Below are 19,319 nucleotides of genomic sequence, written 5' to 3'. Positions count from 1 at the left end.
GAGCACGAACGGGGGAGGGGCAGAGAGAGAGGGAGACACAGAATCGGAAGCAGGCTCCAGGCTCTGAGCCATCAGCCCAGAGCCCGACGCGGGGCTCTAACCCACGGACCGTGAGATTGTGACCTGAGCCGAAGTCGGACGCTTAACCGACTGAGCCACCCAGGCGCCCCTAGATTTTCTTTTTTTGTGTAATTTCGATGACAGTTTAAGGTCAATATCAAAGTTTATGACTGTTTACTAAAAATATTTAATGAACTATTAGTTTTCTTTAAGTAAACCTTGTTTTCTTTTGATACATTGACTTACACTGAATATTTTCCTCTTACTTAATTTTTGGCCACAGTGAGCACAAGTCGGGAAAAATACCCTCTTTATTATTCTGATGTGAAATTCATCGATAGTATAACTTATAATGTAAACAACAAAACTAACAATATTATGTTCTAACTGATATATAAAGTAAAAAACTTAAAATAATAGATTATAATAATGGAATATGTAATGTAATAAGATCATACATACTGTATTTCAGTCTGTGTAAATAGTGGGGCATGACTATAGTGGAAGACCGTGGAATTACGAAATGTCTGCATGCATGCATGGTATTGCTAGCAATGCAGCAGTTATAGATTAGACTGAAATGTTATTTATTTATTTATTTATTTATTTATTTTTTTTTAAATGAGAAAGTCTGGTGAGTCTTGGAACTCCAAATAGTTGGTTTTTTTTTTAACGTTTATTTATTTTTGAGACAGAGAGAGACAGAGCACGAATGGGGGAGGGTCAGAGAGAGGGAGACACAGAATCTGAAACAGGCTCCAGGCTCCGAGCTGTCAGCACAGAGCCCGACTCGGGGCTCGAACTCACGGACCATGAGATCGTGACCTGAGCCGAAGTCGGCCGCTTAACCGACTGAGCCACCCAGGCGCCCCGGGACTGAAATGTTATATTAGGAACTCTGGAGACTTTTCAGAATGGTGCTCTTGGTAAGTTCTGAACACCACAAAGTCGTCTCTGTTTTTATATGATGCCTGCATTCCTGGAAAATTCAGTTATATTAAAACCGCATCCAAAATACTTCTTTCTCATCCGTAAAGTGGAGTTCACCCTAGTTTCCAGTAACAGAGTCATGTCTTTCGCCTGTATAAACGTTCAGAGGGACATTGAAAGTCGTGTGAATCAGTGCTCTGGTACTGGACTGCCTTTTGCTATATACTGCATATCTATCAGGTGTCTAACGTTCTTGTTGTAATAGTTTCAGATGTACAACATAGTGATTTGACAGTTCTATTATATAGCATTATGCTATGCTTTCCTTGATAAGTGTGGCTCCCATCTGTCACCATACAACACTGTTACAGTATTACTGACTATATGCCCTATGCTGTACTTTTCAGCCTCATGGCTTTTTAATTTTATAACTGGAGAATTGTACCTCTTAATCCCCTTCACCTATTTTGCCCTTCTTCCCCTACTGGCAACCCACCAGTTCTTGGTATTTATGAGTTTGGTTTTTTGTTTGTTCATTTATTTGTTTTGTTTTTTAGATTCCACATATGAGTGAAATCGTACGGTATTTATCTCTCACTCAGTATTATACCCTGTAGGTCCACCCGTGTTGTCACAAATGGCAAGATTTTATTCTTTTTTTATGGCTGTTTCATTCTTTTTTAATATTCCATTTGTGTGTGTGTGTGTGTGTGTGTGTATTACGTCTTCTTTATCCAGTCATCTATCAGCAGACACTTGGGCTGCTTCTGTATTTTAGCTATTGCAAATAATGCTGCAGTAAATATAGGAGTTCCTGTATCTTTTTGAATTCGTGTTTTCCTTTTTTGGAAATACCCAGTAGTGACTTATCAATTCACATATATATATTTCTTTTTTTTAATTTTTTGAGGAGCCTCCATACTGTTTTCCACAGTGGCTGTACCAATTTACGTTCCCACCAGTGGTGCATGAGGGTTCCCTTTTCTCCACATCCTTGCCAACACTTGTTATTTGTCTTTCTGATACTAACCATTCTGACAGGTGTGAGGTGATACCTAATTGTAGTTTTGAAATATATTTCCCTGATGATGAGCCATATTGAGCATCTTTTTATGTGTCTGGCCATCTGTATGTCTTCTTTGGAAAAATGTCTCTTCAAATCCTCTGCTCATTTTTATATGGCTTTTGTTTTTTTGGTGTTGAATTTTACGTCTAACATTCTTTTACATATGAAATATTATTACCACTCCCGTTGTGGTACCCCCCCCAACCCCTGCCTCTAACCAACCCTTTCCAAAGGACTTCTTAGGTTGTAGACTAGTACCTGTTGAAGAACCACTGCACTAAACTCCGTGTCATAGAATAAAAACTGTGTCTTTTTGACTTAATATATGGGCTAACATTTACCATAAGGCTGAGAACATAGAAGTGAAGTTACTTGGTATGTACAGATTTAAAAAAATTCTGGCTCAGTTGGTAGAGCATGTGTACTCCTGATCCTGGGGTTGTGAGTTCAGGCCTCATGATGGGCATAGAGCTTACTTAAAAAAAAAACTTAGGGGCGCCTGGGTGGCTCAGTCGGTTAAGCGTCCAACTTCAGCTCAGGTCACGATCTTGCGGTCCGTGAGTTCGAGCCCTGCGTTGGGCTCTGGGCTGATGGCTCAGAGCCTGGAGCCTGCTTCCGATTCTGTGTCTCCCTCTCTCTCTGCCCCTCCCCCATTCATGCTCTGTCTCTCTCTGTCTCAAAAATAAATAAAAAACCTTAAAAAAAATTAAAAAAAAAAAACTTAATTTTTCCTTAATTCCCGAAAATTAGAGATTAAAGTTTCTTTTTTTTTTAAATTTTTTTTTTAACGTTTATTTTATTTTTGAGACAGAGAGAGAAAGAACATGAACGGGGGAGGGGCAGAGAGAGAGGGAGACACAGAATTGGAAACAGGCTCCGGGCTCTGAGCCATCAGCCCAGAGCCCGACGCGGGGCTCGAACTCACGGACCGTGAGATCGTGACCTGAGCTGAAGTCGGACGCTTAACCGACTGAGCCACCCAGACGCCCCAGAGATTAAAGTTTCAAGGAATAAAAAAGTTAAAATTATTTATACTATGCTAAGATTGATACTGCCTTGACCTGGAATTTAAGGGAGAATTTGGGAATACCTAGCAAAATTAAAACTCAGTATTTCCATTACTGGATACTAATCATAGGCAAGTACTCAAGGAAATGTGCCTTTGTAATAGCAAAAAGTGAGAGATACCTAAGTGTCCAGCAATAGGGTACTAAACTAAACAAACTTTGTTTACTGCACATATTCTGGAATCCCTTCAGCCATTCAAATGAAAACACACTTACACATGTCAACATAGACAGATGGCACAATATATAGTTGAACTAATAATGATATGAATATGTAAGTTTTAACCCCAGGTTTGAAACATTTGTGAAAAGGCAAAATTTATAGATATTCGTGTGTGAATTTCTACATACATATATATTTATGTGTATAAGTGTTGATCCTACGTAACACATACAGTTATAAATGAAGAATCAGAATAAGAACGTGTTTTGGGGAAGTTAAAAATGCCTGTTGAAATAAAAGAATGACTAGAAGGACTGAATGATAAAGACACTGATGGATTTAAATAATGAGAATAAATGAAAGGGGGCACCTGAGCAGCTTAGTCTGTTGAGCATCCTACTCTTGAGGTCTGTCAGGTTATGATCTCACGGTTTCTGGGATTGAGCCCCACGTCAGTCTCCGTGCTGATAGCACAGAGCCTGCTTGGGATTCTCTCTCTTCTCTCTCTCCTCTTTCTCTGCCCCTCTTCTTGCATGCACACACACTCTCTCTCTTTCTACATAAATAATAAACATTAAAAATCAAAATAAATGAAAGGAAAGAAAATAAATGAAAAGGAGAAATTATTAAAAAGAATTACATTTCCCCAGAATTAAGGGACAGTCTTTAGATTGAATGAAAAAAAAAAAGTTGCAGATACTTCATTTCAGAACACCAAAGAAAAACTGAGGATCCTGTAAAGTTTTAGAAGTTAAAAAAAGGTGCCCAACCTTTGTTGCCAAACAGCCAATCTTTTGATTTTGGCTCAGGTCATGATCTCGTGGTTTGGGAGATCAAGTCCCACGTTGGGCTCTGCTCTCACAGTACAGAACCTGCTTGGGATTCTTTCTTTCCCTCTCCCTCTTTCCTACACTTCCACATATGTGTGCATTCACTTTCAAAATAAATATTAAAAAAAAAAGAAAGTTACCAATAAAAGAATGAGGATTATATTTCTTAGTAGAAGAGCAAATTATTTAAAGTTGAGAATTCAATAACAGTATGAGTGATCCAATAAAGGTATTTTTTAGTATACAAATATCTAATTTAGGAATAAAAGTTTATATTATCAGATCATTAGACACAGAGCAGTGAGGTGGGGCCGCATGGGTGGCTCAGTCAGTTGAGTCTTGATTCTTGGCTTTGGCTCAGGTCACAATCTCATGGTTTGAGCCCCACATCAGGCTTTGCACTGACAATGCGGAGCCTGCTTGGGATTCTCTCTCTCCCTCTCTCTCATCCCCTCCCCTGCTTGCACACTCTCTCTCAAAATAAATAAACATTTAAAAAAAAAACAGCAGGAGGGGGCGCCTGGGTGGTTCAGTCGGTTGGGTATCTGACTCTTGATTTCGGCTCAGATCATGATCTCACAGCTTGTGAGTTCGAGCACCACATCTGGCTCCACGCTGACAGTGTGGAGCCTGCTTGGCAGTCTGTCTTTCCCCGCCCCTGTCTCTGACCCCTCTCTCTCTGTCCCCCTGCTTGCATGCTCACTGTCTCAAAATAAATAAGTATACTTTAAAAGCATAAATAGAGTAGGGAAATACAAGTCTTTTCTGAGGGAAGGGGAAGATAATAGGTATTCGGTTATATTTCTTTTTTTCTTTTTTTTATTATTATTTTTTTTTAATTTTTTAACGTTTATTTATTATTGAGAGACAGAGAGACACAGAGCATGAGCAGTGGAGGGGCAGAGAGAGAGAGAGAGAGAGAGAGAGAGACACAGAATCTGAAGCAGGATCCAGGCTCTGAGCTGTCAGCACAGAGCCCGACGCGGGGCTTGAACTCATGGACCGCGAGATCATGACCTGAGCCGAAGTCGGTCGCTTAACCGACTGAGCCACCCAGGTGCCCCTATATTTCTTTTTTTAAAGTTTATTTATTTATTTTTAATTTTTCTATGTTTATTTTGGGGGAGTGGGTGTGAGTGGGGGAGGGGGAGACACAGAATCCGAAGCAGGCTCCAGGCTCATCTGTCACCACAGAGCCTGATGTGGGGCTTGAACTCACGGACTGTGAGATCATGACCTGAGCTGAAGTCAGATGCTTAACCCACTGAGCCACCCAAGCATCCCTAAGTTTAGTCATTTTGAGAGAAAGAGAAAGTGTGCATGCGTGCGCAAGTTGGGGAGGGGCAGAGAGAGAGGGAGAGAGGATCCCCACTGTCAGTGCAGACCCCGATGTGGGGCTCGAACTCAAGAACTGCAAGATCATGACCTGAACTGAAGTCCAAATGCTTAACTGACTGAGCCATCCAGTTGCCCCTCTTTCTTTTTCTTTCTTTCTTTTCTTTAATGTTTATTTATTTTTTTAAATGATTATTTATTTTTGAGAGAGAAAGACAGAGCATGAGTGGGTTAGGAGCAGAGAGAGAGGGAGACACAGAATCCAAAGCATGCTCCAGGCTCTGAGCCATCAGCACAGAGCCCAACGCGGGGTTCGAACTCACAAACCATGAGATCATGACCTGAGCCGAAGTTGGACGCCTAACCAACTGAGCCACCCAGGCGCCCCTTTAATGTTTTTTTTTTTTTCAACGTTTTTTTTTTTTTTAATTTATTTTTGGGACAGAGAGAGACAGAGCATGAACGGGGGAGGGGCAGAGAGAGGGAGGCACAGAATCGGAAACAGGCTCCAGGCTCCGAGCCATCAGCCCAGAGCCTGACGCGGGGCTCGAACTCAGGGACCGCGAGATCGTGACCTGGCTGAAGTCGGACGCTTAACCGACTGTGCCACCCAGGCGCCCCTTAATGTTTATTTTTGAGAGAGAGATGAGAGGGAGCACACCAGGAGCAGGGGAGGAGCAGAGAGAGGGGCAGACACAGAATCCAAAGCAGGCTCCACGCTGTCAGTGCAAAGCCCAACATGGGGCTTGAACCCATGAGCCGAGACGCAAGATCATGACATGAGCCAAAGTCAGATGCTCAACCAACCAACTGAGCCACCTAGGTGCCCCTCAGTTATGTTGAATAATAGATTACTATATTCACTATATCTTGATTTAAGGATAACCAATGGAAAAATACATTGATTTTACTTCATTTGTGTTACTAGATTAATAGATGAATTTAAAATGGTCCCAAATAGGCCCCAACTCAAGAGAAGATGGATAAAGAACAATAAGGTAAATAAATACAAGATGGCCAAAATGAGGCCACCCACACATATCAAATGACAAAAAATGTGAGTGGGATAAATTGTCCTGTTAAAAGACAGACTGTTATTCATAACATTCATCTATAAATGAGGCCCAAAGAAAACCTTTTAACAAATACCAAAAATAGGAATGCACAAGTAACATTCTGTCTACAAGGCAATGAAGTAAACAACAATAAAAGGATAACAAGCCATGTGAGTATCCAATTTAGAAATTTAAAAAACATGCTTATAGCCAACTTTTGTGCTAAAGGAGAAATAAAATCTTCAGTAGCAAGTGATTCCAAGATGAATGACAATGAAAGTACTATATCTTAAAAACCTGTAGGATGAGGCCAGAGTGACACTCCAAAGAAAATTTAAAGACTTCAGGGGTGCCTGGGTGACTCACTTGGTTAACGGTCTGACCCTGATTCTGGCTTTGGTCATGATTCCATGGTTTGTGGGATCGAGCCCTGCTTCCAGCTCTGCGCTGACAGTATGGAGCCTACTTGGGATTTTATCTCTCTCTCTCTTTTGTCTCTCCCCATCCCTCTGTCCCTCCTCTGCTCACTCTCTTTCTCAAAATTAATAAATTGAAAAAAAGAAAGAAAGAAAGAAAGAAAATTTGAAGACTGAAAGCACACCTTGAAAAAAATGACTGGAAGTAATTATTAAAGCCAGGCATTGAGATAGAAGAGAAAAAGAAAATCCAAAAGAGGGAAGGAATTATTAAATATAAAAGCAACAATTAATGAAACAGGAGAAAATGTAGAAGTTGTAAATTCAGTAGCTTGTTCTTGAAAATAGTATTCAATGTTGTAAATGTTTAAATTTCTCCCAGATATATCTATAAGATTGATGGAATTCCAGTCAAAATCCTAATAGAACTTTATATGGACCTTGGCAAAGTGATGCTATCATACGCTGGGAAGAAAACAAAGAATGGAGAGGGAAAAAGTCGGATTTGTTTGTTTTCTTTCGTGTTTTCTAGTAAATCCTTTTTTAAAAAAAATCGAGGTAATTTATTATTTTTTTAAAGTAATCTCTATGCCTACCCAGGGCGCCTCGGTGGCTCAGTTGGTTGAGCATCTGACTTTGGCTCGGGTCATAATCTGGTGGTTTGTGGGGTTCGAGCCCCGCAGAGAGAGAGGGACAGAGAGTCCCAAGTGACTCCGCACTGTCAGCACGGAACCTGATGGGAGGCTCAATCCCACAAATGTGAGATCATGACCTGAGCTGAAGTCAAGAGTCCAACACTTAACTGACTGAGCCACCCTAGTTTATACATTTTTTAATCCTTTTATTTTTAATCTGGAGTGTCATATCTCTTTAATCCACTTACAGCTGGATTAGTTTTGTTTTCATTTTTTGGTCTCCTTAAACCCATTCCGAGGGTCTCTAACTTCAGTAAGGATATTTAATTCTTTTGTATTTAATCATATTTTATTTTAACTCCTGTGTGTGTTTTCTCCCTCCTTCCTTGCCTTGTATTGGTTTTATCAAATTTTCTTCTTTTTAGGAAAGAATTCATCCTATTTGTAGTCTTGTAATACTTGCCTTCACATTTTTTTTTGTTTCTTCACGTTTTATTTTACTTGTTAAAAATTTGTTTTTGAAAGGTAATATTTGAATATGGGCTAACATTTAAAGGGTACCAAAGTATAGTGTAAAAACTCCCCACATCAAGTCTCCAAAGCCCTAAATCTCCCCCACAGATCATCATTGTTACTAGTTTCTGGTGTCTTTTCTAGAGAAAAGTCAATGTATATAGAAGGAAGTAGTATATAGGTGTATACATGCATTTTCCCAACTTTTTTTTTTTTTTATTTTTTTTATTTTTGGGACAGAGAGAGACAGAGCATGAACGGGGGAGGGGCAGAGAGAGAGGGAGACACAGAATCGGAAACAGGCTCCAGGCTCTGAGCCATCAGCCCAGAGCCTGACGTGGGGCTCGAACTCACGGACCGCGAGATCGTGACCTGGCTGAAGTCGGACGCTTAACCGACTGCGCCACCCAGGCGCCCCACCCAACTTTTTTTTTTTAAACAAAAACGATGGCACAGTATAGTGGTTTTTATGTTTTTTGCTCTCAAAATTTTTTCCCTTAATTATTTAAAAAAACCTTTACTCTCCTGTACACTGTAAAGTTGACATCTTTTTTTTTTTATTTATTTTGAGAGAGAGAGGTAGAGAAAGAGGAACAGAAGGAGAGAGAGAGAGTGAGAGTCCCACGCAGTCTCTGCAGCGCAGAGCCTGATGGGCTCGAACTCACAAACTGTGAGATCGTGCCTGAGCCAAAATCAAGAGTTGGATGCCCAACTGACAGAGTCATGCCTTTGTCCCTGTAAAGTTGACATATAATTGTTGTATACTGTTGGTGGGAATGTAAAGTGGTACAGCCACTGTGAAAAACAGTATGGAGATTTCTTAAAAATTTAAAAATAGAAATACCATATAATCCAGTAGTACTGCCTACGTCCCCAAGGAAAGCAAAAACACTAATTCAAAAAGATATATGCACCCCAATGTTTATTGCAGCATTATTTATGATAGCCAAGATAACACACAACACATGTGCGCGCACACCCCCCCCCCCCCACGCACACATAAGAATATTATGCAGCCTTAAAAAAGGATGAGATCATGCCATTTGTGACGACATGGATGGAGCTAGTGAGTATTATGCTAAGTGAAATGTTAAAGACAAATACCATGTGATTTCACTCATATGGGAATCTTAAAAACAAAACAAACAAAAAGCAGAACCAGAGCTATAAATATAGAGGAAAAAACTGATGGTTGTCAGAAGTGGGTGGGGGTGGAGAGATGAGTAAAATTAGTGAAGGGGAGTGGGAGATACAGGCTTCCAGTTATGGAATGAATACATCATGGGAATAAAAGACAGCAGAAGGAATATAGTCAGTGATATTGTAATTGGTTGTATGGTGATGGATGATAACTACATTTGTGGTGAACACAGCCTAATGTAAAACTTGTCAAATCACTATATTGTACACCTGAAACTAATGTACCATTGTGTGCCAATTTTATTCAAATAAAAAAAAATGAAAAAAATACAAACTTGTATCTAAAGCTTAAAATAGTTGTGGAGGTGCCTGGCTGGCTCAGTGGCTCAGTAGAGCATGTGCCTCTTGATCTCAGGGTTGTGAGTTCAAGCCCCATGATGGGTGTAGAGCTTACTTAAATTAAAATAGTCGCAAAGATGTAATATTTCGTATGTTGTAAACAGTGATGTTTAAAAATAAATTGTTATATCACACTTTAAAGTATTCTGGTGGAGGGGCACCTGGGTGGCTCAGTTAGTTAAGCAACTGACTTCTGCTAAGGTCATGATCTTGCGGTTCCTGAGCGTGAGCCCCACATTGAGCTCTGTGCTGTCAGTGTGGAGCCTGCTTTGGATCCTTCTCTGCCCCTCCCTGTCTGTCTGTCTGTCTGTCTGTCTCTCTCTGTCTCACTTACTCTAAAAAAATAAACAATAAATAAAGTATTCCAGTGGAAGAGAAATAATGTAACAATTTGCCCACCATCACAGGTTAAAAATAGGGAGAACCAGTTCTAACAGTTTGAAATTTTATGTGATCCTTTTTTTTCCTTGAGCTCCTTTCCATTTTGTTTTCTCCACAGAATTTTAGCCTAATGTATTTTATGCATGAAAGTTTTATTCATCATCATATCCTTCTCTGCAACAAAATGTGTAAATAAAAATTAAAAACATTTATATTTCCTGCGTTCATAAGGCTCAGAGTCTTAAAAATTTCTTTTGGATTTATTATAGTACTAGTATTATTAAAAATATGATAATTATTACACATAAAAATACATTTTTACCGGAAATCATCTCTTAACAAGATAGATGGGGTTTCCTCTCACTCCCAATTAGTTAATGAATGCTTGTGTAAATGTAACTCATTGCTAGAATGAGACAGGGTTTGGCATTTTCTCTTTGTGATTTTTGGGTTTATAGATGTAGCTTTTGACAAAATGTTTTCATGTAAGTTATTAGATGAGAATGGTGGAGTTTTGCTCATTTATTCATTTTTCGAATGTACTTTGAGCTCCTACTATGTTCTGGACTCTTCTAAGCTCCAGGGAAAGCAGTGAACAAAGCAACAGAAATCTCTGCCTTCAGAGCTTACAAGTGTTTCTTTCTTGGTTCTTCTGAGTTGTATGTGAAAAATCATATAGCAGATTTTCATCAAAAGTGATTTTTAATAATGGTTTAGTAGCTGACAATTCAATTAAGTCCTCCTTCAGTTTTGCTGAAAGAAGAGAATTTGAAACCACCAGACTTGGAAGAGGTTTATTAACCAGTGATTAGAGTCCTTCGTGGTCTCATTTTCTGAGAAGCACAGTAACACCAACAACACCTAACAAATGACTGTTAATTGTACTTCTTACTCTTTTATCTGTTGGAAATTGTATCAGTTGTAGGTTTTATACGTATATATACAGAGAAACAGAACCAGTTAGTTGTAGATTTTATACGTATACATATACACATACATACACACACACACACACACACACGCATACATACCTCCTGTGTACTTACTCACACACACCTATATAATTTCCAACTGGTTATGTAAATCATAAATAGATTTATTGCAAGTAATTGGCTTATATGATTGTAGAGGCTGGAAATCCTGACTGGTAGGCTGGTTGGTGGAATTTCTTAGAGCAATACAGTTTTGCTCATGAGGACTTTTCGCCTGTTTAGATGAGGCCCACCCAGATTATTGAGGACACTCTCTTTTGCTTAGATTCAGCTGATGTTAATCACATCTACCAAATATTTTGGGAGCAACACCTAGATTATATTTCGAATGAGAGCAATGGTTATCCTAGCCAATTTGAGACACAAAATTAACCATCATAGGGACCTCATTTAAGTTTTTAAAAAATGTTTATTTTTAAGAGCTAGAGAGCCAGCAGGGGAGGGGCAGAGAGAGAGGGAGACACAGAATCCAAAGCAAGCTTCAGGCTCTGAGCTGTCAGCACAGAACCCAGTGAGAGGCTCAAACTTAAGGACGGTGAGATCATGAACTGAGCTGAAGTCAGACCTTAGCTGCCCACCCAGGCCCCCCAGGACCTTATTTAAACTAATATATTCAGAAATGTTTGAGGAAGTTGAAATAATGTTCATTTAAATACACATTTACATTTTAGGGGTGCCTGGGTGGCTCAGTTGGTTAAGTGTCTTGACTCTTGATTTCGGCTCAGATCATGATCCTGGAGTTTGTGAAATCGAGCCCCATGTTGGGCTCTGTGATGACAGCATGGAGCCTGCTTGGGATTCTCTCTCTCCCTCTCTGCCCCTCCCCTACTCATGTGCTCTCTCTCAAAAATAAATAAATAAACATTTTAAAAAAACAATAATAAATAAATAAACCTTTGCATTTTAAATTTACGTCTGGGAAAATTATGAATTTTATGTATATACTTAAAATATATTTAAATATATGTAAATTGATATTTATTAAATATATTTTCATCAGATTGTTGGAACTACAGATTTCATTTATTCAATCCTGGAAAATGATCACCAGTAAACCTTAATGGTCAAGCCAGTCTTCATTGACAAACTAGGCAGCTAAATCACACTGACTTTTTTGGAATCTCTTTTTTTGTGGTTTTAGTGAGTACTATGCATATCCAAGGCAGCCATTTCCTTCTGATTTCTAAGATAGACTTTTGAGAATGCTTGGAGTCTTGCTGTGATGGTCTTGTTAGTTTTTACACTCCTTGTTTTCTTCTTTTCTTTTTTGTTTGTTTTTAAATAGGCTCTATAACCAACATGGGGCTTGAACTCAGGACCGTGGGATTAAGAGACCCTGGGATTAAGAGTCGATGCTCTACTGACTGAGCTAGCCTGGCACCTGTTTTTTTGTTTTGTTTTGTTTTCTTGGGACTGTTTTCTCAGGTGTGATTTTTTTTTTTTTTAATGTCTTAAAAAATTATTTTGTAGTGAAGTATAGTGGACATGTTATTTAAAAAAATTTTTTTTAATGTTTATTTATTTTTGAGACAGAGAGAGAGAGAGACAGAGTGTGAGCGGGAGAAAGCCAGAGAGAGGGGGACACACAGAATCCGAAGCAGGCTCTAGGCTCTGAGCTGTCAGCACAGAGCCCAGTGCGGGGCTCAAACCCACGAACTGTGAGGTTATGACCTGAGCCAAAGTTAGATGCTTAACCGACTGAGCCACCTAGGCACCCCATCTTTTTGAAGTGTATTTATTTTGAGAGAGAGCACTAGAGTGGGAAGGGCAGAGAGAGAGAGAGAGAGAGCAAGAGATAATTCCAAGCAGACTCCACGATGTCAGTGCAGAACCCGATGCAGAGCTCGAGCTAATGGCCATGAGATTATAACGTGAGCTGAGATCAAGAGTTGGATGCTTAACCTACTGAGGCACCTAGGTGCCCTGGGGTGATGGTATTTTTTGACCACCATTCCGTTGGGGAGGGACAGAGGGAGAGAGAGAATCTCAAGCAGGCTCCATACCCAGTGTGGAGAAATCAAGAGTCAGATGCTTAACCGACGAAGCCACTCAGGCGCCCCCAAAAGTGAAGTCTTTAAATGGAAATTGTTCATTATCAATTTGGTAGGGAGACATGAAGTGCCATAGTCTTTTTTTTTTTTTTTTTTAATTTTTTTTTTTAACGTTTTATTTATTTTTGAGAGAGAGAGAGACAGAGCATGAATGGGGGAGTGTCAGAGAGAGAGGGAGACACAGAATCCGAAACAGGCTCCAGGCTCTGAGCTGTCAGCACAGAGCCTGACGCGGGGCTTGAACTCACGGACCGTGAGATCATGACCTGAGCCGAAGTCGGACGCTTAACCGACTGAGCCACCCAGGTGCCCCATGAAGTGCCATAGTCTTAAATATTTCTGAATCCATAACATCCCAATACCCAAATACCCCAATGCTAATACCATACTTCTTTTGTAACTGAAATATGTATAAGACATAAAACCCACTGTGTGTGTTTCTGATGTTTTGGTTAAAGTGGCTTCTTAGAGATTATATTGTGTGTTTGTTTGGTTTTTACTCTCCGGGGTTGTGTTTCACTGTAAGGTTGAAGGTGGTAGAGAGATAAGAGGGTCGTGGAAATGAGAAAAGAAGGGTCAGCCAGATGCCTCTACCTTGTGCTAGTTCTCAGGCAGAACAGGAACTAGTATCTGAGGAAGTTGATCTAAAAATTGGTCTCCTGGAGGCGCCTGGGTGGCTCAGTTTTTTGTGAGACTGAGCCCTTTGTCAGGCTCTGCACTGACAGTGTGGAGACTGCTTGGGATCCTCTCTTGTGCTGTCTCTCTGATCCTACCCCTGCTTGCATGCATGCAGGCCCGCTCTCTCTCAAAATCAATAAACGTTTTAAAAAGTAAATGAAAATTGATCTCCTAAAAATAAAAATAAAAATTGATCTCTTTAGGGGGGTGCCTGGTTGGCTCAGTTGGTAGAGCATGTGACTCTTGATCTCAGGGTCATGAGTTCAAGCCCCACATTGGGCCTATAGCTCATTAAAAATATCAGTCAGGTTGCATGGGTAGAGTTGGGTAAGTATCTAACTGACTCTTGATTTTGGTTCGGGTCATGATCTCATAGTTCATGGGTTGGATCCCTGTGTTGGGATGTGTGCTGGCTGTGGGGAGTCTGCTTGGGATTCTCTAACTATGTCTCTGCCCCTCCCCTGCTCATGCACACGTTCTTTCTCAAAATAAATAAACTTAAAAAAAAAAATCTTCATCGCTTAAAAAAAAAATCAGCTTCCTTAAACCTGTGTTTCTGTGTCCCATGGAATGTCTTCATGTACTCACAGAGGGGTTCAAGTTCACCTTTTGAAGACTTCTTTTTTTTTTTTTTTTTTTTTTTTTTAATATATGAAATTTACTGTCAAATTGGTTTCCATACAACACCTTTTGAAGACTTCTGATGCACTGTATTACTTTTCCTGGCCCTTGCTTTTTTTCTCATTTATCTTGGAGATCCTTCCATATTATTAGTTTCTTTTACTGACTGCATTGTATTCCACAGTTTGTACTATAATTTGACCCCTATATACTGGTGGAGGACTGGGTTTATCATCCTTTACTGTTCCACAATTCTGCAGAGTGCATATCATTTAGTGCATGTATGAACAGAGTATCTGTATTTAGGATAGATTCCTAGAATCACAATTGTGGGGTCTCAAGGTTGTACATTGTGATTTTGATAAACATTGCCAAATTGCCTGCCTCAGATAGGGTACCAGTTTATACCTACCATCAGTGAATGAGTGCCTAATCCCTTTCACCCTTACCAATACGTTTACTATCAGGCCTTTTTTTTAAGTTTATTTATTTACTTTTGAGGCGGGGAGGAGGGGCAGAGAGAGAGGGAGAGATAGAATCCCAAGCAGGCTCCGCACTGTCAGCGCAGAGCCCAATGTGGGGCTTAAACACAAACTGTGAGATCGTGACCTGAGCTGAAACCAAGAGTCGTATGCCCAACCGACAGCCATCCAGGCGCTCCTACTATCATATCAGGCTTTTGATCCTTACTAATCTAATAGGTAAAAAAAAATGATACCTTGGTATAGTTATATTTTACATTTCTTACAATAGCGTGGCTTTTTTATAGAGGCCACCTTATATTTCCTTTTCTGTTTAAACCTTTTGCCTGTTTTCTATTAAGTTTTGTTAAAATAATTTGTAATGGGAAAATCTTTAAGTCAATAAAGGAAAAAACCAGATATCCTTACATTTAAACGGACGTGGTTAACCTTATACTTTCCCACCAGTTATTCTCCCCTTAGAATAAGGAAAAACATTGAGCGTACATTGTCTTCCTTGTCCTCTACCTTCCGGTGTTGACATTATACAGCATTTTGTTCCGGAATTAAAAAAAAAATTTTTTTTTTTAACGTTTATTTATTTTGAGACAGAGAGAGACAGAGCATGAACGGGGGAGGGTCAGAGAGAGGGAGACACAGAATCTGAAACAGGCTCCAGGCTCTGAGCTGTCAGCACAGAGCCCAGTGCGGGGCTCGAACTCACGGACCGTGAGATCATGACCTGAGTCAAAGTCGGCCGCTCAACCGACTGAGCCACCCAGGCGCCCCTGTTCTGGAATTTTAGAGTTAAGTAGTGATGACTTAGTAACATCACATCGTACCAGACACTGTTCTCAGTACGTATTACATATAAGTCCATCTTACATTACATAGCTGCTTTTTAAGGTTTATATCTTCGTTTTACTCATTTGTTCTCTTGCTACTGTTTCTTGTATCCAAGTTATCTTTATTTTTGAATTACATTTGTGTTTTGCTTTGCTGAAATGTGTCGCTATCAAAGTTTTTTTCAGCAAGCGTCTGTGGGTGGTGAACTTTCTAAATCTTTGCCTGCCTTAAAATGTCTCTATTTTACCATCACACTTGAATGCTAGTTTGGCTTTTTATAGAATTCTAGGTTCAAAATAGTTTCCTCTCAGAACTTTGGAGCAATTGCCTCATTGTCTTCTGGAATTCAGTGTTGTTGATAAGAAGTCTGATGTCAGTCTGATTCTCACTCTTTTGTAGGTAACATGTTTTGTCCTCTGGAAGCTTTTCTCCTTTAGAATTGGTGTTCTGAAATTTTACCAGACTATGTCTACATGTTGGACTTGCTTCAGTAACCATTTTGTTTATTTTTGGTAAATATGTTGAAGTGAGGGAGGACCTTTATTTTGTTTTCAGCTCAGGAGTGTTTTCATCTAAGATTACTGTTTCTGTGTTGTTCTTTATTTATTTTAGTAATTTTATTATATTTTAAATTTTTTTTTTTAAATTTTTCTTAATGTTTTATTTATATTTGAGAAAGAGCATGAGTGGGGAAGGGGCAGAGAGAGACGGAGACAGAATCTGAAGCAGGCTCCAGGCTCTGAGCTGTCAGCACAGAGCCCAATGTGGGGCTTGAACTCATGAACCACGAGATCATGACCTGAGCCGAAGTCAGATGCTTAACCTACTGAGCCACCCAGGCGCCCCTTAAAATTTTTATTTTTGAGAGAGAGAGGGAGACAGAGGATCTGAAGCAGGCTCTGCGCTGTCAGCAGAGAGTCTGATGCGGTGCTTGAACTCACGAACCATGAGATCATGACGAGAGTCAAAGTCGGACACTTGACCAACTAAGCCACCCAGGTGTCCCTGTGTTGTCCTTCTGTTCTCTCTGTTCTCTTTATGGAATTCCTAGTAACAGAAGTTGGTGATTTCTGTTCACTTGGTGTCATTCTTTTATTTCTTAGCCCTTTTGTGTGGCTTATTTGGAGAATTCTGTGATGTAATACTTTGGTGACTTATTTCATCAGCAGCTGTGTCTATTTTGTGATTCGTTCAGCCCATTTGTCGAATTTGTAGTAGAGTTGACTCTTGAGTTGTGCAGGGGTGTGGGGTGCCAATCCTCTGCACAGTAAAATGTCCGTGTATAACTTTTGACTCTCCAAAAACTCAACTACTAATAGCCTGTTGTTGATTGGAAGGTTTAATGATAACATAAACAGTCAATTAACATTTTGTATGCTATACATATTGTATGTTGTCTCCTTACAATAAAGTAAGTAGAGGAAAAAAATGTTATTAAGTGTATCATAAGGAACAGAAAATACATTTATATTCTGTTTTTATTGAAACAAATCCACCTATAAGTGTACCCCTGCACATCAAGCCCATGATGTTCAAGAGCCATCTGTGCTCGGAAGAGGAATACCAAAGAGAGAAGGGAAAATACGATAGAAAGTTACCCTGGCTGGGTGCCTGGGTGGCTCAGTCGGTTGAGTGTCCTACTTCGGTTCAGGTCACGATCTCAGGTTAGTGGGTTCTGTGCTGGCAGTGCAGAGCCTGCTTGGGATTCCCTCTGTTTCCCTCTCTGTCCCTCTCCGACACCTATCACACCCTCTCTCAAAGTAAATAGATAAAATTAAGGAAAAGAAAAAAAAAGATGGGGTACCTGGGGCCTCAGTTGGGTAAGCGTTTGACTTTGGCTCAGGTCACGATCTCATGGTTCATGGGTTCTAGCCCCATGAATTAGGCTCTGGGCTGACAAGCTCTGAACCTGGAGCCTGCTTCGGATTCTGCGTCTCCCTCTTTCTCTGCCCCTCCCCCATGTTCGTTTCTCTCTCTCTCTCTCTCTCTCTCTCTTTCTCAAAAATAAACATTAAAAAAGAAAAGAAATTACCCTGGCATTTGAAGAACTTTTTCTTCATTCCAGTTTTTGTACTTTGACCACAAATTTTATTAGCAGGGATAAGGCTAAACATATTCGAATTCTAGATGTCTGTTGTATTTTCTTAGGAAGTTTGACATTATGAGAGTATAGCGCATAGGTCTGTTGCTTCTTAGTCTAGTCTGTTACGTGTGTAGATACGTTGATGTCAGCCTGACATTCTCCTTTTCTGAATCCAGGGCCAAATATGGCAAATCTGAGACACCGAGCCCTAACTCTGCCCCTGGAGACCCTTCTTAGTCCTTTCCAAGCAGCTACTACCAGTTGATTGGAGTTGGCACAAAAATCTATTTTTTGTTACAGCATTAAAAGTAATAAATGTTCATTTATAAGGACATTTTTCTCTTGCTGTTTAAAATGTTTTTATTTTGGGGAATGACATTTTATAATTAGCAGTTATGGCAAGTTTGTGTCTCATTAACCAGATTATTATCAACTGTAAATATTACCGAGGCTTATTATTTGGCAAGTTAATTATGTTTTATGATACACATTTTCTTATTGATCCGTTACTTTGAATGTTAATGGCTGCTATTATCTTTTTAAACTTCCCTTTTTTAAAAAAAAAAAGTTTATTTATTTATTTTGAGAGAGAGGGAGTGCGCATTCAATTACAAGCAGGGAAGGGGCAGAGAGAGAGAGAGAGAGAGAGTCCCAGACAGGCTCCTCACCCATCGTGGGGCCTGACTCGGGGCTTGAACTTGCCAACCGTGAGATTATGATCTGAGCTAAAATCAGGAGTTGGATGCTCAACTGACTGAGCCACCCAGCTGCCCCTAAACAAAGCTCTTAGCCTAAACAAAGCTAGTACCTTATTAATACTTTAAAATTGATGTCACATTGTTTATTGATTATTAAGTGAGGCATTCCAATAGTTAGATTTTGTTAAGCTTCTTTAAAGGTTTGTTTTAGCTTCAACTTAATTTGTAGACTCCTGTTTTGTATTTTCATATGACTAATTGAATGAAAATAATTTTTGTAGTCAGTAGCTAATCTAAAATTTTCCACAGATTACTTTTTAAATTGTTTCATTGAGCATTGAGGTACAGTAATAACACACTGAATTCTGTAGCTTCCTATTGCCACCTGTGTTTCTATTAGTGCTTTTACCTGTGTGTGTGTGTGTGTGTGTGTGTGCGCGCACGTAGCCTGTATTTAGAATTGCTCAAAGTATGTTTTCATTTTGCATTTCAAACTATAGAATTTTAGACCTGGAAGGACCTTATTATACGTAATCTGTTCAAACTGTACTTTGTGGCTAAGTCCTTGACCCAAGGTTACCTAGACAGACCAATATTCTGTCCTCTGATTGCTGCTTTTCTGTTTTATTTATCTCTTTTTTAAAATTTACTTTGGAGAAGGTAAATATGGCTATACCCCATTTTATGTTTGTCCAGTTTGGGTGTGTAGAAAAACAAGTTTTGGAGCCAGACATGGATATTAATGTTGATTTTGTCATGTGCCTTGGGCAGATTAATCAATCATTTTGAGCCTTAGTGTCTTCCTCTTTACAAGGGGCTTACTAATACTTTCTACCTTGTTACCTACCCTCCTTGTCTTGAGAGTTATGTGGAATACAATGAATAAAGTACCTAGCAAA

The 19,319-nt window shown here is 39.6% G+C and overlaps 1 protein-coding gene and 1 non-coding gene across 5 annotated transcripts in view; both read left to right on the top strand.

Moving 5' to 3' along the window:
- MTA3 (metastasis associated 1 family member 3) overlaps window positions 1-19,319 on the top strand; it is a 180,884-nt gene that overhangs the window by 21,175 nt on the left and 140,390 nt on the right. The gene's annotated exons all lie outside the window — the stretch shown is intronic.
- On the top strand, window positions 13,921-13,993 carry TRNAK-CUU (transfer RNA lysine (anticodon CUU)). The gene has a single exon. It is a non-coding gene; the product is annotated as a tRNA-Lys (tRNA).

Source organism: Panthera uncia (genome assembly GCF_023721935.1).
Source record: "Panthera uncia isolate 11264 chromosome A3 unlocalized genomic scaffold, Puncia_PCG_1.0 HiC_scaffold_12, whole genome shotgun sequence".
Taxonomy (NCBI): domain Eukaryota; kingdom Metazoa; phylum Chordata; class Mammalia; order Carnivora; family Felidae; genus Panthera; species Panthera uncia.
This window is presented reverse-complemented; position numbering and strand designations above follow the sequence as displayed.